Source organism: Pseudopipra pipra, chromosome 1 (assembly GCF_036250125.1).
Source record: "Pseudopipra pipra isolate bDixPip1 chromosome 1, bDixPip1.hap1, whole genome shotgun sequence".
Lineage (NCBI taxonomy): Eukaryota > Metazoa > Chordata > Aves > Passeriformes > Pipridae > Pseudopipra > Pseudopipra pipra.
The window spans coordinates 134,521,424-134,541,615 of NC_087549.1; the positions used below are offsets into that span (position 1 = coordinate 134,521,424).

The 20,192-nt window shown below is 40.0% G+C and overlaps 1 long non-coding RNA gene across 1 annotated transcript; it reads left to right on the forward strand.

The window, feature by feature from the left end:
• Window positions 1-854: 854 nt before the first annotated feature.
• On the forward strand, window positions 855-17,807 carry LOC135420876 (uncharacterized). The gene is made up of 3 exons (XR_010433766.1): window positions 855-945; window positions 8,569-8,699; window positions 17,333-17,807. It is a non-coding gene; the product is annotated as an uncharacterized LOC135420876 (long non-coding RNA).
• The last annotated feature ends 2,385 nt before the right edge of the window (window positions 17,808-20,192 follow it).

Genomic DNA, 20,192 nt, shown 5'->3' on the forward strand with positions numbered 1-20,192 from the left:
ATAATCAGCTGTCTCATCTGATTTGTTTTCATCTCACAAATGACCACTGCTGGGAAGGCTATACCTGAAAGGCTTAAATACCTGGTTCCTAAAGCTGGATCTTCAGCTGCGGGTGCTCAGACATCTCTAAGGTACTATCAGCAAGCCTGGTCATAAATCACAGAGACTTGCTGTTTACCACTATGACTGATCTCCAAAACCAGGATCAATGCAGCTCATTCCTGAAACCTGAGAACAAGTGTATATATATTTAAGGGAAAGTGGCAAGAAAGACAACATTAAAAAGAGGGTCAAACTTTAATTCACCTTGGTTCCCAGAAACATTCCTTTAAGCCTCCTGATGAGAATAATTTCACAGTCTGTGTGGATTGCATTACGCCTACCCTTAAACTGAGCCCCTTAAAGATAGTTACCGACTCATTTTTATTCTAAAAATCTTTACTGTGGTGACATCCCTTCTTATCCATTAAGGTAAATGCAGATGAATTGAAAGTAGTTTTCAATGGTATTTTTGCTGCTAGGAGGCTGACTCCTGGTTTTGCTTGAGTTTAGGGCAATGGAGGGGCATTTTTTGCACTGTTCCAGGAGAGGCTTGGAGAAAAGCAAGCACTTTGAGGCAGTGATGCATGGAGCAGTCTATATTTGCTAGCACAGGGAACTGCCTTGTTGTGGGGAGAAGGCAGAATCAAAGCTGCTGCCAATATAATTCCTTTCTCCTTGCACAAAGTAAAGTCATTACTCTGCAAAGAAAGATCGTTCTCCCTCTCACAATCTGGTCTTTAAATCCAGCATCCAGCTCTGAGGCACAGGAGGAATTTTCACAGCCTTTGGCTTCTCTTTGCTGTGTGCCAGCTGAACCACAGTTTGTTCCTTCCTGAATACATTCTGCAACTGAAGGAGCAGAAACTGAAGAAGCAGACTGTGCAATCATCATACTCGTGTAAGGTGAGATCAAAGATCCTTTCAGCCCCCTATCCTATTTCCGAGAGTGGACAGCAGCAGATGTTCTGTGGAAAAGTAAGAAAAAGGCAACAATGACACTTTCCTGGTGTCTTTGCCTGGATTCCAGGGGTTTGTGCTTCACCCATTTCCTCAGCTAGAGCCAAATTCTGCACAACGTTTTCTTCAGAGAGCTTTTGCAACCAATACTGTGTACTGTTTTCCCTGGAGTTGATCCTCAGGGCAGTGATGCCACCGTAAATCCGAAGTATCTACCGTTCATCCGGTTGCATTACATTCTCCACCAGTTGCAACAGAATAAAGCTTGCTCCTGGCAAGTTGCCTCTTTTTCCCTGGCATAACTCGAAAGAGGAATCTCAGTAAATGGGTAGGCAAACCCTGCTCTCTGAATGGACTCACTAACAGCAAATTTATATAACTTTGCTGACTTTGGTGAAGCTGGACTACGTTTTTACGGGACTCTGTGTTATGTTTAAAAGCTGAACTAGAACAAAAGTTTTTGCACCTGTTACAGTTTTAGAGTAGAGCTGTGCAGGCATGACTGGGTTGATGGGCAAAGGAAATGTTCACAGCATATTTTGGTGCCAACTTGAGCATTCAGAAGCCTTCTGTAGCCAAGAGAAAGAGAAGGCATGTACTTCAGCTCTACAATTATCCCAGAGAGATCAGCAGCCTTGTCTAGTTGCTAAATTTGGAACACATGAACAACCTTCCCATTACTCCCACATTTTCTAGTTACCAATTTTGTTTTAAAAATAAAACTAAGTGACTAGATCTCTGACAATCTGGGGTGGCCCAGCATCTTGCCCTGCAGCAGTTTCAATTCTGGCAACAACAACAGAACTTTTAGGAATAAAAGCTATGACTGATTTTCTAGTTAACTTAATTTATTGTAATTAGCTTTACTTAATTATACATACAGCTGTTCTGCACCCTCAACATAGCTCGGGGGACTGTTTAAAGTGCTTAAGTCTAAATGTCATGTTTTAGCACAGTATAGAGCACAGTATTGTTCTTCTCAGGAGCTGGTGGGAGGGAAGGGCATCCAGCAGCCCATCTTTCTTTCCTTTCACTTTCTCCATACATTCTCAGCACATCCTCCTCCCCCACACCCTTTTTTCTTGTGCAAGGAAGAGATGCCTGTTCCTCTGCTGTACCTGACACTCACTCAGGGCACTGAAGGGTTGTAAAGTTCACCGTCTTCACCCCTTTCTGGAGCACACACTTGCTGTTTCTGGTAAATCTCACCTGGTCTAGGAAGGAGGATGGGATATGCCTCAAAGGACAGAGGAGGAATATGCTTCAAAGACAATCTTAACCTTGAATTTTCTGCTGCTTTTACAACACTGGGATATAGAGGTGATCCTTTTTCCTTCTCACAAATAACCACTGGAAATATTTACGATATTGAATCCCATGTTACAAATCTTGTGTGAAGACCTTCTTTAAAGTAAAGCTTCATGAGGACTTTTTCCACCCTGTTCACAGAACATTCCTATGCCCCTAAAAGTGGTTAATAAAATCTTTGTCTAAATCACTTCAGCACAAAAGGCAGCACAATTTCAGCAAATCAAGCACTTACTCACGTAAACAATCAGCTGGATTCTTCCACTAGGTTTGTATTGTTTATTGAAAGTGGTAATGACAATAGTTGAGATAGATAGGAATTTTAATCTGCTTTTCTATCAGATGAGACTATGCAAGGTCACCTTCACTGAGGTTCAGATACTTGCATGTGCACATTCCCAGACAGATAACTAGTGCTGTTCAATTTTGTTTATATTGTCATTCCACTTAATTTATTTTAATTTTTTCCCCCTTATTAATCCAACAGAGTTTTATAGCCTTATCTTTATCAGGTCTTTCCTGTTTTGTCAAACTTTTGCAAGCAAGATGTAGAAGGTAACGGAACATCTTGGGGATAATTACTCTTCAACTAATTTGAAGCAGTAATGATGATATTATAGATTTTTATGGAGCAAATGTTTTATGTTTTATTAATTGCACTTGTTCTTTCCTTTGGTATTTTTCCTGATGTCTAATAGCCCTCCAGGTTTACTGTCTAAACTATTTCTAAGCTGTACATCTTGTACCCCAAAAGATAGGCTTTATGATAGCACTCTAAAGTCCAGATGCTGCCCTTTGGAGAAGGAAAGTATTTATGAAGAAAACTTTAGTCAGAATCATGTTCACTTCTTGTGATGGGGAATGTCTGGCAGATTGTGCCCTTTCAGAAACTTCAACATATAGATTCTGTTTGTCTAACCCAGTCATGGCTTGTACAACCACTCTATCCAGATACCTCAGAAAGTCTAACAGGTATAATCAACAAAAATCCCTAAACCTTTTCTCCATATCCATCTCCCTTTCCATAACATCCTCCTCCACTTCCAAGATCATGGGAGTATTGACTGAACAAGTGGGTAACATTGCTTTGTGTTGGAAATATCACATCAAAGGTTTGAGGCAGACAGGGGGACCTGGTGATGAGCCGAGTGGTGTCCTGGAGGCTGTCTTGGGGTAGCGTAAAGGTGGGACTGGGGAAGAGCTGGTATCTCCCTGGGAAGGAAGCTGTTTGTCCCAAACATCTGCAAATCCTTATAGGATTTTGCAGGTAAGGACTGGACAGCATATAAGGTGGGGACACCTAAGTTCAATAATAAAATAATGAGAGACTTTTGTAAAAATCATCAAATATCTATGTACCACTTAAAGCACTTGAATCTGCCTTTCCAAGACTTCAAACCAATACTCAAAGGGAAACTTGTATCTGTATCCTATTTTTTTGTATAAATCATCCCTGTTTTCCACACATTGCAAGGCACAGAATATGTCAGTGGCCTCGGCTCTCACATCATTCCTGTAGCTTAGGGAACACCATGGGAATAAAACTCAGAGCCACATAGCTTCCACATGGTCCTTCAAGATATTTGTGGTGGTGCACAAACTATTTTTTTTCATGACTCTTTTGTCTTCTCAGTACTACCGGTTGGTAAGGTTGGGGACATCAAGCTATAGCTTCTTAGGCAAACTAAGGCGTATTTTAAAGTGAAGGTCAAATTATTCTTTCCTAATGAAGTGTTGGTTATTTCCTGTATACCTTGCAGAAAAAAATGTAGCTCTGCACAACAGATGGAGGCCCAGTTGCCCTGCTGTGCCCCCGAGAGTCCCTGTTTTGCAAACAAACAAAACACATAGGCAGATATATTCCAGACATCTAATCACAACAGTTTCTTACTATTTAGAGGTTAAGAGGATGCAGGTTATACTCTTTGCCATGAGTTTGGTGTGTTTTGTCACAGGCGGGAGTCACGGAGCCAAACAGGATCAGCCTTAACTGCAAGACGTTTTCTCGTGCAGAAATTGTTGGGACTGTGTGACTGTTGTGGTGGTGCAGGAATATTTATAGACTTCTTACTTTACAGCCATCTTTTGCAATTTCTTCTTTAAAAAGCTATTGAAAATTGCTTTTATTTCCCACAGTACGAATTTTTTCCCTGCCTCTCTTTACTACCCAGAGAAAGACAGAGATTTGTGAAGCTCAGGGAGTGGCATGTGTCTCACAAGGTAGTCTTAAACACAGTGCTCCTCTTCCACAGTTCTCAAAGCCCCAAGCTAAACCTATCACTGTCCTTATCTTCATTTTCAGCTGGGGCTAAGTGAAGCACAGAGAAGTATTTAATTGCAGGGACAGCCAAATGATTAACTGGCAGTCTGAAAATGGCACTCAGAAAGACCTTGGCCATCTCCTGTAAAGGTGGGCCAAATGAAACATTTGAAAGAACAGCTAACGTTTCATAGAAGTCAGATTCTTCTTCATCCAAGTGTAATGATTTGAATATTGAGAGATGAGTACTGTTCCTCTTGCTTTATCAGAATTTGTCTTGGACCCTCAAACATACTGTTTCCTTGGTGTCAGCACCAACTCTCAGGTGAAGATCTCCTCCTTTTCAATATTCTTTAACATCTAGGTTTCCATGACTGGGGCAAGAGAAGCCCAGAGTCACATAAAAAGTCAGAAGTAGGAGAGAAATTTGTCACTGAAAGTAAAAGCAGCTCATTAGTGATGTATCAACTCACACTTGTAAATTTACATCTGACATTTGACTGTTGCCTCATCCTCCTGGGCACCATTTTTGTACTATTCACCATATTGCATCCTCTGATACTTAGAGAGTAAGGATCAAATTCACAAAGGGGCTGAGGGCCAGGTGCTCATACAAGAAATGGTTGCTATTGCATAAAATGTCAGGGTCCAGAAATGCTATTCCCAGAGCAAATTGGAGGTTAAGATTAAATTCATGATACCCAACTCTCTTGGATTAAATTCATGATGCCCAGCATATCCAGCCGGTTGGTAGGGAATAATGCAGAAATGCTGAGAGAACTGCTTTGGGATTTACATTCCAGAAGCCCCCCCTGAACCTGGGTACACACAACTGAGTTGTCCCTTGGATATATGCAACTATATGTCTTGCTTGGGAAAGATGATGGTAGGGGAAGGAGAGGTGTGAGAGGAGGCAGACTTATTACCTATAATAATTCAGTGCACCAGAGCAGGTTGTGCAAAACTGGAGATAATTTTGGGATTTTTATTTTATGTTTAGAATCATGTGTTCCATATCTTTACTGAGGATTGCCAGTGCTTCCAAGATTGAGGAAAAAACCCCAAACAACGCAATCCTTAACACCTCAAAACCCCAACCCAAACAATAAGGTAGACAGCAATAATCCCTGGTAGATTTTCAAATTGGCTGTTATTCCTGACAGGAGTGTGTTACCCTGAAATCGTAAAAAAAAGTAGTCATATCATTTTGCTACACTCTTTTGAGCTTAAATGCCTAAATCTATGTTGGCTTCCTGTAATACTAAAAAAAACAAATAGATTTTAAAATCACCAATTAGGCACATATCGGAGGAAAACTCTAGACCCAATGCACAACTATCTAGCAACTGTTTTCTTTTAGTGAACTTTACAAAACCTGTTGGGCAAACACAATCCTACCCAAATAATGCTGATTCTACTTCTTCCCAAGAAGAAATAATTGAAAGGAATCAAATGATAAATGAAATGAATGGTGCCCCATCAAAGCAAATGGTGATAAATAGAAACACCTTGGTGTTGCTAACACTCACACTAATGTGAACTGGTCAGTATAATTTATAATTTTTTTTTTTTTTTTACCTTTTGCAGTCTGGTTCTTTGTGCTGAATCTGATTTTGAAGTGATGAATTAGCAAGAGGGAGGTTGTCTAATGAGCAAGTAGGCAGCAATATATCAAAAAACCCTAAACAAATCTAGGCTTCTACCAATCTCTGGGGTGTTTTTGGTGTTCCTTTTAGGAGAGAAAAGCATACTCGATCTGAAGCTGCAGCCCCAAATATATAAATATTTTATGTTATTTTCCATACAGATGCATGATAGGCACACAGATATGCATGTCATCTTCTGATATGTGTAAAAGTCTGCAAGACTGGAAGGACAATCTCTACATGTGATCAGTGGGAAAGTTTGCAATTACTTGCCTATTAGTGTTTAAACATGCAACAGTACATCTGCATTTCTGAAAGTGAAGCCCTTCATGTTGTACTAGAAAAATAGTCCACTGAAATCAATGAGGAAATGCTCATTTAATCCATGAATATTCAATCAAATGCTTAATTTTCGTACTTTTAAGGTTGGATGTAGTTCCTCTAAGGAATATGTTTAATCACAGGCAAAGCACCCCTTTAAGTGTCTTCATTATCCCATTCAAAAAGACTTAATTAATAAAAAGGAGAAACCAATTTTTTGTCCTAAAAAAATTCAGAAATGTTGACAATTTAAACCAAAGAAATATCAGAAATCAAAATATTGAGAATTTTCATTAAGCAATAACATAGGTGAAATTGTCATTTCTGTGGCTTCAAATATTTTATTTTGCTTCCAACTTCTATGTTTTAAGTAACTTAAATGTCAGTACAGAAGTAACTTTGAACTGAAAATCTAGCATATCCTTTTCTTAGAATAGTAACATCGAAAGTTTTGTGTTGTTTATGTAAATATTCTTTTCTTTTAATAACCTAAAGTATAGATTTTTTTCCCATATTTTGGTTTAAACATTTTTCAATAAGAAAACTCTTTATCAATAAATTATCTACTTATTCAATTAACAATTCTGCAGATTCCCCACAACCAGGAAAACCAGGAACATTTTCCCTTTTTTCCTCCTATTCATGGATGACTTTCCTTCATGTGTCTCTAATCTTGAATGATATATCACATATAAATCTGAGCATGATTTTCACTATCAGTTGTCTGCTGAAAACAACCTGATAAAGATGATAATCTACCTCAGTGCTTTCAGCTCAGCGTTCTGCTCACTATCAGAAAGAGATGAAACAGGTTTGATATCTAAGATTTCTTCAAAGGTCTATGAATATCTACAAGAAAATCATTACAAGCAGAAGAGAAATATTATTTACTAAATTCTGACTCCCTGTGCTAGTAATGCTGAAGTAAAGCCTGTTCTTGCTATTAACTTTCAAATTTTTATTTAGTTTTGTTGCTTTTCTTGATGATGGTCCCATATTTTCATGATTTTTTTTGTCTGTTTGGCTATTGTGGGAGAACTCAGCTCTTTTTTTCATTTTCGGTCTCATCCTGGCATTTATACCAGACAACCTTCCTCAAACTATCTGCAAGGCTCTTCTTTGCCATCCCCTCAGCCCAATGTAAGGGCATTTGGTAGTGCCAGAGAGCATTGCTGGCAGATAATATGCAGCAGACAGCTGTGTAGGTAAACTTATGATGAAAACTTCAGAGAAATGGAAGATAACCTCCTGTGGCTGCAATATACCTTCTTATATATCTCACAGACTAAAAATAGGCTTTTGTGTTCATCTACAATTTGTATTTCTATTTTCTGTGGGTTTCCTATTAATAATGGAAAATAAGATAATTAAAAAAAAAAGCCTCTCTGTGTGCTTTGGCTCTCTTATAGCTGAGTTAGCAACTCTGGCTACATGCTGAGATGACTGGTAGAGCTGCAGGCCCTTATTGCCAAGGTCTGCATTATATTTTTCCCTCACTAGCAGCAAGCAGCTTTTCCTCCTCCTTTTAAAGCTTCTTGGTAAAAGTCTTGTTATTCCAAACTCATGGAAAGAGAAAGATATCCAAACAGACACCAGATAATAGCCTCAGTGAGTCCTGTATTTAAAATTTTTTTTTTATTTTCAATTAGAAAAAAAATCTCATAAAAATTCCTTTAAACCTTCAGTTACTGAATCCAAACTTCACCTTTACCTTCAACCTCACATTTTGTGCTTCTCCCCAGTTACCATTGCTGCTGAGAGCCTTGCCTGGGAGTCTGAGAAATACTGTCATTTTATCCACAAAACCTGAGTCTCGTGCATTAAAGGTACCATGTTTTACCTGTCTTCAAAAGTGGCTAAAATGCCTCTGATATTATCCATGGTTGTACAGGAAATCTTTGGAGAAGCAGAAACATAAACCTGGATCATTTGGCGTAACATGGTTTGTGAATGGTTGAGTGCAGCTTGCTGTCTGGCCAAATTACATCAGACCTTAAAAATCAGCAACTCTTTAAAGACTTTTTGTGGTTTTAGGAGAGAGGGACGAAGAATACGGACTCATTCATATCTGAAAGGGGAATATCCTACACTTTGGACAGTATGAGGGAGGAGCCTACCACAAAGCAAGAAGTGGGGAACACCCATGGAGTACTATCAGTAAGAAAGTAATAAGCTTTTTGATTTCTTGGGTATCATAAATTGGTTTCTGCCATTGGGATACTGCAGCATTAGATACAGTGGGTTTGAAAAATAAATATTTAATGGTTTTCAGTGTCTGAGAGAAATAATATAACAGATAGATGGTACAGGAATGTATATTAATCACTCTCCCCTATTTTAAACATTTTCCTCATACTTGCAGTTTGCCCTATGTAAATCTAGTTTATTCACACAGTTCTCATTAGCAGTTCATGTCTTCAAGAATCTACACAGCCTTTTCTCCAGCTGTACCAGAGCAAAAGTTTGCATTCAATTAGTGCTAGAGTATATTTGCCACTTAAAACTAAAGTGCTCTGTTTTGCTGAGTTGAGTCATCACTAAAGGGTAAGCAACATCCATCTTGTAACCAACTGTAGTCAGATCCTTTAATTAATGACTTGGGATTCTGCTTTGTCTTTTAAAAGGATAAAATCTAATTGCAGTTCAGATTAGGCTGTCTAATGAACATGACCACAAAGCAATTGATCAAAACTAATGGGGAGAATAGTTATGCCAACCTTAAGTAAATCTTTTGTTTGTTTTGCATAAGTAACCTAAGGAAGCATTGCAAACATTATTGATGCATTATTTGCTCCACTGGAATTTTAGTCAAATACTTTGCTGTAGTTCAAAGACAGAAACTCTAAGCCCTAATTTTCTAGTACTAGGAATATTGCTTTTTTGTCTTCCATTGAGTACAATATCACAAAGATGCTGTTCTGAGACTCTTTTGACATAAAAAAATCTAATTTTAATTTAACACACATCAGGAGAGATGCTGGAGCTGAGTAAGGCAGCCCAATCTGCTCCTCATAGAACAACCAGAGCAACTAAGAAAAAGTGAAGGGTGATGACAGGAGGCAACTCTCTTTTGAGAGGTACAGAGACACCCATTTGTCAACCTGATGCACACTCTAGAGAGGTGTGCTGCTTACCAGGTGTTTGTATCAGGGATGCCACCAAGAGACTACCAGGCCTCTTACAGTCCACTGACTATTTGTCAGAGACTGAAATGGTTAATGATTTATGCATTCTAGGATTGCCAAGGGACTTTTGCAGGCTTCTGCAGGACTTTTGCTTTATACCTCTGATGGCCCATCAAAGCCCATCCACCCCTCTGCCAATCTTGAAAGGCGAGAAAAACCCTTTTACCAGGCCCCACACAGGAACTCTGCACAGGCCCAGGAGATGCTGGAGGCTCGTGGCATAGCCCGTGACACTATCCATGGATATAATAACTCATAACTCCTTTAAGTTTGGGGCTTCCCTCCTTCACCCTCAACGGATCAAGGCCACTACTTCAACTGACAGACATGGAAGCTGCAACTACCAAGTGTCATTGCTGGACCCCTTGGGCAGTGACTATATACATCTTTCCAGTCTCATCTTTTCTTTCTCTTACTCTCCCTTACCCTTATCCTGTCTTTCCTTTCTCTCCCTTATGCATTTTCCCTAAAGGTTATCTCTATGCCATATTGCTATAGATGATATAGATGATAACACCCAAAATGCTAACATACCTATTTAAACAAAATTGTTAAAATAAACCCTACCTATATATGTTTTCAAACACTGATTATTTAGTGGTGTTTCACTCTAATCCACCCCAAGGGGATTATTGATAAGGACCAGGGTTACTCCCCCTCCCTTTTCTGGGGTGGGTCGTAACACTATTATGTGCTGCTGTTGTTACATGTAGGCACCAGTGATACAGCCAGGAGCAGCCTAAGGAGTATCAAGGATTACAGAGCAGTGGGAGGAGTGGTAAGGGACTCTGGAGTGCAGATAGTTTTTTCATCAGTCCTCCTGGTCAAAGGGAAGGGCCACAGCCCAGGGGTTCAGCTGCTTCAGGTCATGGGTCTCGCACTGAGAAACCCTGTCTCCTGGGGGCTGCTGGGGTCCAAGTGTCAGAGAAGGGGAAGAGCATCTTTGGTCATAGGCTGGTGGGGAGAGCATTAAACTAAAGTTGCCAGGGGAGGGGAACCTCAGTCCATCCCATTCCTACCACTGTGATGCCCACAGAGCCTGAAAAGGCATCACATGTCAGCAGGAGAGCTCCTGAAAAGCATCACAAGGCCATTCCAACCACTCCAACCAGTAAGTCAGCCTCATCTGGAGCATGCCAGAGGATACCTGACCAGGAAGACCCAGTGGATAAGGCCCTGGGTAGACTGATTGCAGCAGCCTTGCATTCACAAGCTGTGGTCCTCATGGAGATCTCCCACCACCCTGATATCTGCTGGAGAGACCACACAGACAGACATAACAGTAGATACCGAGTTGGCTGGATGGTCACACTCAAACACTTGTAGCCAATGACTTGATGTCTAACTGGAGACATTGCTTCAGGGTTCAGTATTGGGACTGACACTGTTTAACACCTTTGTCAGTGACATAGGCAGTGGGATGGAGTGTACCCTCAGCAAGTTTGCCAGTCACACCAAGCTGTTTGGTGTGGTTGACACACTGGAGGAAAGGGATGCCATCCAGGGGGACCTTCACAGGCTTGAGAGATGTGCCTGTGAGAACCTTGTGAGGTTCAACAAGGCCAAAGGCAAGGTCCTGCATGTGGGTCAGGGCATTCTCAAGCAGAAATACAAGCTGTAGGGAGAATGGACTGAGAACAGGCCTGTGGACAAAGACTTGGGGGTGTAGACGGATGAGAAGTTTCCCATGAGCCAGCAATCCAACGTATCCCAGGCTGCATCAATAGAAGCATGGCCAGCAGGTCACGCTGCTGGCTCTGCCCCTCTACTCCACTCTCATGAGACCCCACCTGAAGTACTGCATCCAGCTCTCTGGGCCCCCAAAATAAGAAGGACATGGACATGCTGGAGTGAGTCCAGAGGAGGGCCATGAACATGATCATCTTCTCCTATGAACACAGATTGAGATAGTTTGGGTTGTTTAGTCTGGAGAAGAGAAGGCTCCAGGGACATCTTAGAGCACCTTCCAGTATCTGAAGTGAGTCTACAAGAGAGCTGGAGAGGGACTATTTACAAGGGTTTGTAGTGACAGGACAAGGAAGGAATGGCTTTAAAGTGAAAGAAGGTAGGCTTAGAGTGAGGGTAGCAAGACACTGGAACAGGTTGTCCAGAGAAGTTTTGGCTTCCCCATTCTTAGAAGTGTTTCAGGCCAGGTTGGATGGGGATTTAAGCAATGTGGTCTAGTGACAGGTGTCCCTCTCCATGGCAGTAGGGGTTGGAAATAGATGGTCCCTCCCAATCCAAACCATGATTCTATGATTTTAACCTTCTTGCAATGGTATTCTACAGGTTTAACTTCACACAAGAAAGTAAAACAAATCCCAATTTTCTCCTATGGAATATTTTGTTTTTATTACTGAAAACAAGTCTTTTGTCCTAATTAGGCAGAGTTGGAGATCAAAAGATAAACTTTCCATTTTTTCAATATGTTCATGGTGTACTTGTAGGCAAGAATTAGGTCAGAGTATGAAATTCATGCTCCAAATGCTCAGTAAATTTTTTAAATTTACATAATGAGGCAATATATCTTCAAAGTACTTTCCTCTTGATCTTTAGTGAGAGAAAATTTCTATTACCTGAGCAAGGGTTTCAAGATAAAGCCCTGTACAAAGATTATATAAGATTAACTTGTATAGTGTAATTGTTCAGATACAAGACTCTCATGTTTAGATAAATTCTCAAGCAAAAGACCAAGTTCCTGTTACCTACCTTTTTTTGTGTCAGGAAGCCAATTTCTTAAATATTAGACAATTTTGTCAGGTTCATTATTTATGAAAATTTTTATGGGAAGGTCAGTTTAGGAGGATCATAAAATCTTTGAAATTAGAAAATTTTCATGAAATGTTATGCTAGAGATACGGCACATTCCTTAAGATTAAGGAAAACTATAAAAAGAAACAAAATAATATATAAAAAATTACTAGACTTAGCATAGATGCTATGAATTGGAATAATTTACACAGAATCACAGAATTATGGGAAGGCACTTCTGGAGATAGACTAGTCCAACCTCCTGCTCAGAGCAGAGTTATTTACAGCAGGTTGCTCAGGGCCATGTCCAGTCAGATTTTTAGTATCTCCAAGGATGAAGATGGCATACCTTTCTGAGCAGCCTGTGCCAGTGTTTGACCACCTGCAAAGTAAAAAACTGTTTTTTCTTATGTTTAAGCAGAATTTCTCATATTTCTGTTTGTGCCTATTGCTCCTTGTCCTGTCACTGAGTGTCAGTGAGAGGACTGTGGCTCAGTCTTCTTAATTCCCAGAGCTGCTGCTTTGCTCAGTTCTAGCCTTGTTGGGTCATTGTCCCACGTGACCACCTTCAGCACCTAATTATCCTAACTACACACAAAACAACTCTTAAATATCTTAACTACATGTTAAAAAATGGGTCTTTTGACTATTTCTGTAGCTGCAGGAACAATTTCCACTATTTTCAAGTGTCTTATCTATGCACACATATCAGTTCTACAGCAGAAGCAGCCTGGGCATCTCTAGGACATTCCAGTCAGGATACTAATCAACGCATGTGAGCATACAAATTGATGCCTGAGGAAAATCTCCAGCACTGCAAGAAATTCCCATCTGGAGAATTCCTGTCACGGAATCACATCCTGTCATGATCAAACACTTTGCTGTGAAGGAATGATGTTGAGCACCCATTTCAAACCCGTCCACTGTCTCAAACCAAACCATTATCTCATTGAATGGGTCCAGAATTTCTTTTCCCAAGAGTGTGTCATTCCAGTTTCTTGCCTGGGACATGCATTTCTGGAGCATGGTGACTCGCTCCAGTAGGAGCAACTGTGCAGTTCCCATTGTACCTGCTTCACAGTTTGCTTTCAGGGAAGTCTTCTACAAAGTAGTATATGTTGCTCTGAAATGCAGAAATTTCTGCAGGAATGCCAGAAATAAATAGACATCATGAAAAGCTCCCCATAGCTTACATCTGTAGTTCTAACAAAGAGAGAAATCAATATATTTCTCAAAATATTTCTATGGGGGAAAAAAGCAGGCTTTCTTCTTGTTTTGTGTACAAACCAATGTAGAAGTACTATTTTTTTGATTATATAAAATCTGCTATGAAATTGCAAAGAAAGCCAGCCAACAAAATGTAGAAATCAATGTTTTAGTATGAATTTCAAGGCTTTTCACTTTCATAAATAACTATATCAAAATATGAAGCTAAATTGATTCATTGATGAGAGAGAAAAATAGTGGAAAAAATATAAGAATCTCTGCTGTAATGAGGAGGAGATAAGAGGGATTAGAGGTGTGATACAGATTCTTTCTTATATGTATGAAATACATACTTCATTAAAATCACTGCAGAAAACCAATCTATGCAAGGGGAGTCAGAAAGTAACATATCTTCCTTTTACGCACAAAAATGCTAGTCTCCAAAATATAAGATCCCAAAATAAAAGCAGTGATTCAGCATAATAAAAATAGAATCACAGAATCATTTAGGTTGGAAAAGACATTTAAACCATTAAGTCCACTTGTTAACCCAGCACTGGCAAGTCCACCAGTAAATGATTCCCTCAGTGCCACATCCACATGTCTTTTAAATTCATCCAGAGATGGTGACTCAAATGTTTCCCTGGGCAGCCTGTTCCAATGCTTGACAACCTTTTCTGTGAAAACCTTTTTCATAATATCCAATCTGAACCTCCTCCGGTGGAACTTGAGGCTGTTTCCTCTTGTTCTGTCACCTGGGAGAAGGGATCGACCCCTACCTTGCTACAACCTCCTTTCAGGTACGTGTAGAGAGCAACAAGTTCCCCCCAGGACTCAGACTAAACATCCCCATGTCCCTCAGATGCTCTTCATCAGACTTGTGCTCCACACCCTTCACCAACTTTGGACATGCTTCTTCACCTCAATGGTTTTCTTGTAGTCAGGTGCCCAAAACTGGACACAGGATTCAGGGTGTGGCCTCACCAGTGCTGAGTACAGGGGGGACAATCACTGCCCTGGTCCTGCTGATCACACTATTCCTTATGTAGGCCAGGATGCCATTGACTTTCTTGGCCACCTGGGCACACTGCTGGCTCATGTTCAGCTGCTGTTGACCAGCACCCTGAGGTCCTTTTCCACTGGGAGGCTTTCCAGCCACCCTTACCCCAGCCTGTAGTGCTGAATGCAGTTGTGATACAAGGGCAGGACTCAGCCTCAGCTCAGTGATTCAGCCTGCCTAGATCCCTCTACAGAGCTTTCCTATCCCCCAGCAGAACAACCCTCCTGCCCAGTCAATTAGATCCAGGGCTAATTAGGTTGACTCTCTTTCCACCAATTGCAATACTTTCACACTTCTGTGAATACCTTCAAAAACACCAGCTGGGTCCATTCTGACATAAATATACTGTGCATTAAAATTTTTTCACTAGAAGGACATGCCTTGGTGATCTCAGGTGAGTCAGATGAGACTTATTACCTTGAAGTACCCACATTTGAAAGTGAATGTGCTTTCAGACTCCTTTGAAGGAATGAGATGTGCTAGCATTCACAAATGGCCCAAGAGGCAGGTAACATGTTAAATGAATACGCTTGAACTCAGTAGGTGGTATGTTTTCCTTCAAATGTTTTTTAAGCCTAAAATATTAAGCTTCCAAGAATAAAAAAAAAAAAATCACAAATTCCAAATAACATATTAGATTTTACTTTCAGGAAAACTCCAGATATTTTTCAAGATTTAATTATGTTTTAAAACCTTCTTGTAAAGTAGTCTGCAAATACATTCAAGGAATTTCGAAGGAATTTCACTGTCCAGTATAATGCATGGCATGATAGATTTGCAGGAGTTCTTAGGACTGGGGGACTGGAGAATACAGAATCAGAATAGAACACATCATTTAGGGACTAGAGTTTCCTAAGTCAGAGGACTGTTCAAGTTGAGGTGGAATCTGCCTGACAAATAATATATAGCTTTTCCCTCCCCAGTTCCTAGCATCAAAAGTCATAATAAAAGAACTCTTATAACTTCATAACAGAGATGGGTCTGGCACTCTGCTAGCTAGTGAGATGTCCCCAGGACACTACAAGAACATCAGTCTCTGACTAATAATTTGCTGCTGTGACATCTATGCACCTGGGAATGCATTGCTAAGTTTCCATAATTGTGAAATACATTCTTGTTTTGTATACGGATCAGCGTGCTCAACATAGCAACAATTCGGGCTTTCAGTGGTCTATGATTCACAATTGCCTGCTATTTATTCCATCCCTATCTCATGCTAATAATTGTTGTAGATATTAAAAAACTACTTTGTTGTAGCTTTTAGCAAACGATCAGTGTCAAACAAATCATTTTGCTGACAAAAAGTGATATTGCTTATATGAGGCTCTCAGATACTTGAAGGTGGAGTAAGAAGAATAAGATTAGGATCTAACAGAGATTTGATCGCTGTCATCTCAACAACAAGATGTTGACAGCTAGAATAAATAACTTCTCAGGAGCAACTTGTTAAACTGGGTTAAAAGAGGATCTGTAATGATGTGGCCTGCTTTAATACCTCCTGCCAATCAGATTATATTTTATTACTCAGCTGAACTGTACAGCATGATTCAGTTTGTGTGAAACTAGAGGGGGTCACGAGATACAGACACTCATATTTCCTGAAAGCATTTTGGCAGAAAATGTGGATAAAAACAAGAGCATGCTAGTGTCAGAAGAAAAGACAAAAGGCTTCATGACAGTTATTTAGGGCTCGCAGAGTGCTGGTCTAAGGCAAAGTGGCCACACTTTGCCATATAAAAAATGTTCTCTGTGCTTCTGTGGTGCACATCAGAGAAACCTCTGGAAGTATTACATATATACGTTAGCTCATACTACCATTAAATGTCCTTGAGAGTAAGTTATGGGGCACCATCAGCCACTTCAAGCAAGTAAAAGCCCTTCCTGAAAAATGTAGGAATGGAAAGACTTCAACTACCAATTTCAAACCCACCCAAATGGCCAAAAAGAAGTGAATAGTATTGGTCAGAAAAGGGTTATAGAGCCCGAACAGGTATGAAAATTTTGCAGCAATACTCTTCCTAGTGTCCCAAAAAATTACATTAGAGCATTACATTTACTTGTAGCATCAGATTTACTTTATAAACTGACAGAGCACAAAAAGAGCTTCTAGGTTTTAAGCAATCTTTTGATATGTGGCATCCTCTCTTTGCAAAAATATACATTATAGTCAATGTACCTTAGTTTCCTGGCTGGTAGCTGGGTGCAAAGATGTTCTGCAAGTGTTTTCTCTAGCTTTTGAATTGCTGTATCATTCCTCTGTGTTCTCCTTCAAACTAGCCTGTAAGTATGTGGATATCAGAACTAAATGCAGACTTTTGTGGTTATCCTTACTGATATTAGGTTCAAAAGCAAAATCAACACTCTCCTTTTAGTAACTGTCACCTCTTTAAAAGGAGATATTTGACCTTTCTGACTCAGCATCGTTCTGACTTGGGACCCAAAATAAAAGCCCACAAGTTAAATCTGGAGGAGAAGGTACCTGTCTCTTCCAGAACAGACTGGTGCTCAGACACTTTCATGGGAAGCAAGTGATTAACCTCTGGCCATTGTGGTAGGTTCAAATCCAATTTTTCATTTTTTTTTTCTTTTTTTTTAGAAATTGCTCTTCTGACCAGTTTAGCTAATCTGAAATGGTGTTCCTCTGAAGCTGTGCCCTTGCATTGCAAAAACCAGAGACTGGAAGTTACAGACGAATGCTTGGACAAGACAGCCTGGATCAGCATGTAAAGTTACAGCTTTACCAGGAAGTCTTACACTCCCATCTCTCCTTCAAAATCTGGCTTCGTTTCACACACACGGCTCTGTGTATTCTGTCATTAATTAAAATACCTGTGTTCTGTCTCATTGCTCTTTACCATTCTGCTGGCATTTGTGTCAATGCCAGTGTTTTTAACAATGGTTTTGTGTGTAATCATGAATGAAATCAAGTAAGCGATGATCTGTGAGAAAGTTCTTGTAGAAGCACAACCCAGTCAGCCCCACTAATAACCCATGCCCAAGCATTTTAGATCAATCCTTAAAACTACTTAAAATGTGCTCTACTACTAGGGTGCTGTTTTAACCTTTTGCAAATGAACATTTTTTATTTTTCCTGCATTTTTGTCTCTGTGGGCCCATCTGAAATACCTGCCTGCTGAAACAGCACAAGAAAACATCTCAGAATAAGTCAAAGTAGCTTGATAAAGATCCCACCAGTATTGTATGGAGCTGGTGGTGACTGAGTTGCTGAGGCAGATTAAAGAGCACAGAACTTGAGCTGATTTTCACAACTACCAAAAAGACAAATCTTTATCATAGTTACCGAGTCACATGCTCCTGTCAGGTAGTTCCTTTCAGTTACGTTTTATGTCTTTCCCTTTCAGTTACATTTTATGTCTTTCCCTCATGTTAATAGAGTGTTTTATTTCTTTCTTTCTCTCATCTTAACCGTTTCATGTCAGAGACAACGTCTTGTGCTCTCAGCAAAGTGCATCACGTGTTTGAAGCAAATTTACAAAACAAATGAAAAATACTTGTGGTATCCTTGTTGTTTCCTGTGGTTTGAAGAAAAGGGAACTGAGATATAAGGAAAGAACTGCTCTAGTCCCTTTTGTTTCTCTCATATCACAAAAGAAGATGGGTTAGGAAATGGATGAAGGATTTAAAAGCTGAGAGGCAAGTGCAAAAAGGATTTTCTCCTATGAACTTGCATGCAATGTCTTTGAAATCTTTTGGTTTGCTTTAGCTTGGAAAAACACCTGATTTGCAGTTGAGCTTATCCCATAACATCAGACATGTTGCCATTAACTTGGGTTAGAAAGACTGGGAATCCTACTCTGTCTCAGGCAAGTTATTAAGTTTCCCAGTCAACCTCTGTAGGAAAGGAAAACAACTGTGAACAGCAAAGCTGAGTTTGCCGAAGGACTCTGGGCTCTGCCAGTGCCCTGGGGGCAGAACGTTCAGGGTGGACGTGCTTGTCTGTCACCAGTGAGCATCCCGAGGGACTCCTGGGTAGCAAATTTAGGAGCAGGGGATGGAAAGAAAAAATCTGTTTATTTAAGGAGGCTATGCCAGAGTAAAGCAATCAGCCCTCACTCGCCAGCTCCAGGGTTCTCTACAGAGCTGCCTAAACCTATTTTCAGTGATGCCCCGCAGCTTTCAGATGCTCCCAGTCCACCAGGGCTCAGACTGCAGCAGCTGCTCATAATCATGTGAAAACAACAGGAAAGGACAAGTAACTTCCAAGGACTTAACACTGAATTTCTAAAGGTTTTCATCCTCCTTTGATTTTCCCCAGAAAAAGTCAGAGAGATTCCTTTTCTAAGAACATTTTGGTCAAAAGGTCCTGGCAGAACTGAAGGGTAACAGAGTTGTAATCAGCCTGGGAAAAATCATAGTTTAAGTTTTAGTGAGTTTACATAGGTAATCTAGACTTTGTCACAGTCTGGGTTTTGTAAAAAGTTTTCTTTAAGGAAATTTAGAAATTTAGATTTTAATTATTTAATATTTTCCTATAAGTTTTCAATTTCCTGCTACCTTTTCTGGAGCTAAGATTTTATCTTTCATTTTATTCTCATTATATTTCAATATAGAATTAAATAATGGGCATTTATTGGCAAAGCAAATAAATGCTTCTGCTGAGACACCTGTGTACATGAAACTCAACTACATGTCATATTTACCCTCTTGAATTAAAAAAGCCCACTTCCTATGATCACAGGTGTGCACTTTCTCAAGCCCTTATCCAGTAAGCTGGGATGATGATTTCCACACTCATTTTACAGAGTCACCTGAGGAAACTTGGTCAAAGAGAAGGTATGCAATGCAGGAGATCCATAAAATTCCTCCAGAGCCAGATTATCGCTGAGGTTGTCCTGCCTTTCTATCATCATATAAATTTAAACTGGGACATATAGCTGCTCCCTAACCTCTGTGGTCACTGCTAACCATAGCAAGGCAGTACACTTAGTAGGAAACTCATAGGAGCAGAAAAGGAGAGAATTACACTGAGCTCCAGGAGCCTCTGCACTCTAGATGCCAGAGGGCTGGATCTAGAGGCCACAAGCTGGAGCACACTTGCACAGCTGTGGAGACTTAGCACTGCATTTTAGAGTTGTCAGGCTGTTACCATTAATTACTAATTTGCAAGTCACATATGGGTTGCATTTGAAATAAGTATATTAAGTATCAAAGGTGCAAATTCCATGACTATCCAGTAGCCTGAAGGAAGGGTGACCAGATTGATTTTTCTTCACAGTTTTCTGTGGGAAAGCCTTGGGCTCTTTATGAGAACCCTCAGAATTATTTAGACATTTTGTTGTTCTCATCTTGCTGCTCTTAGAAATTAAAATGTTTGATTAATACACAAAATGAATTTTTATCCACATAGAAACAGGAGAGAAGGGTTGGAAGTGTCCTCCTTAATTATAAAATCTTCCTTACTGCTGTCTCAGTCAGTCGTATCATGTAATTCTTTT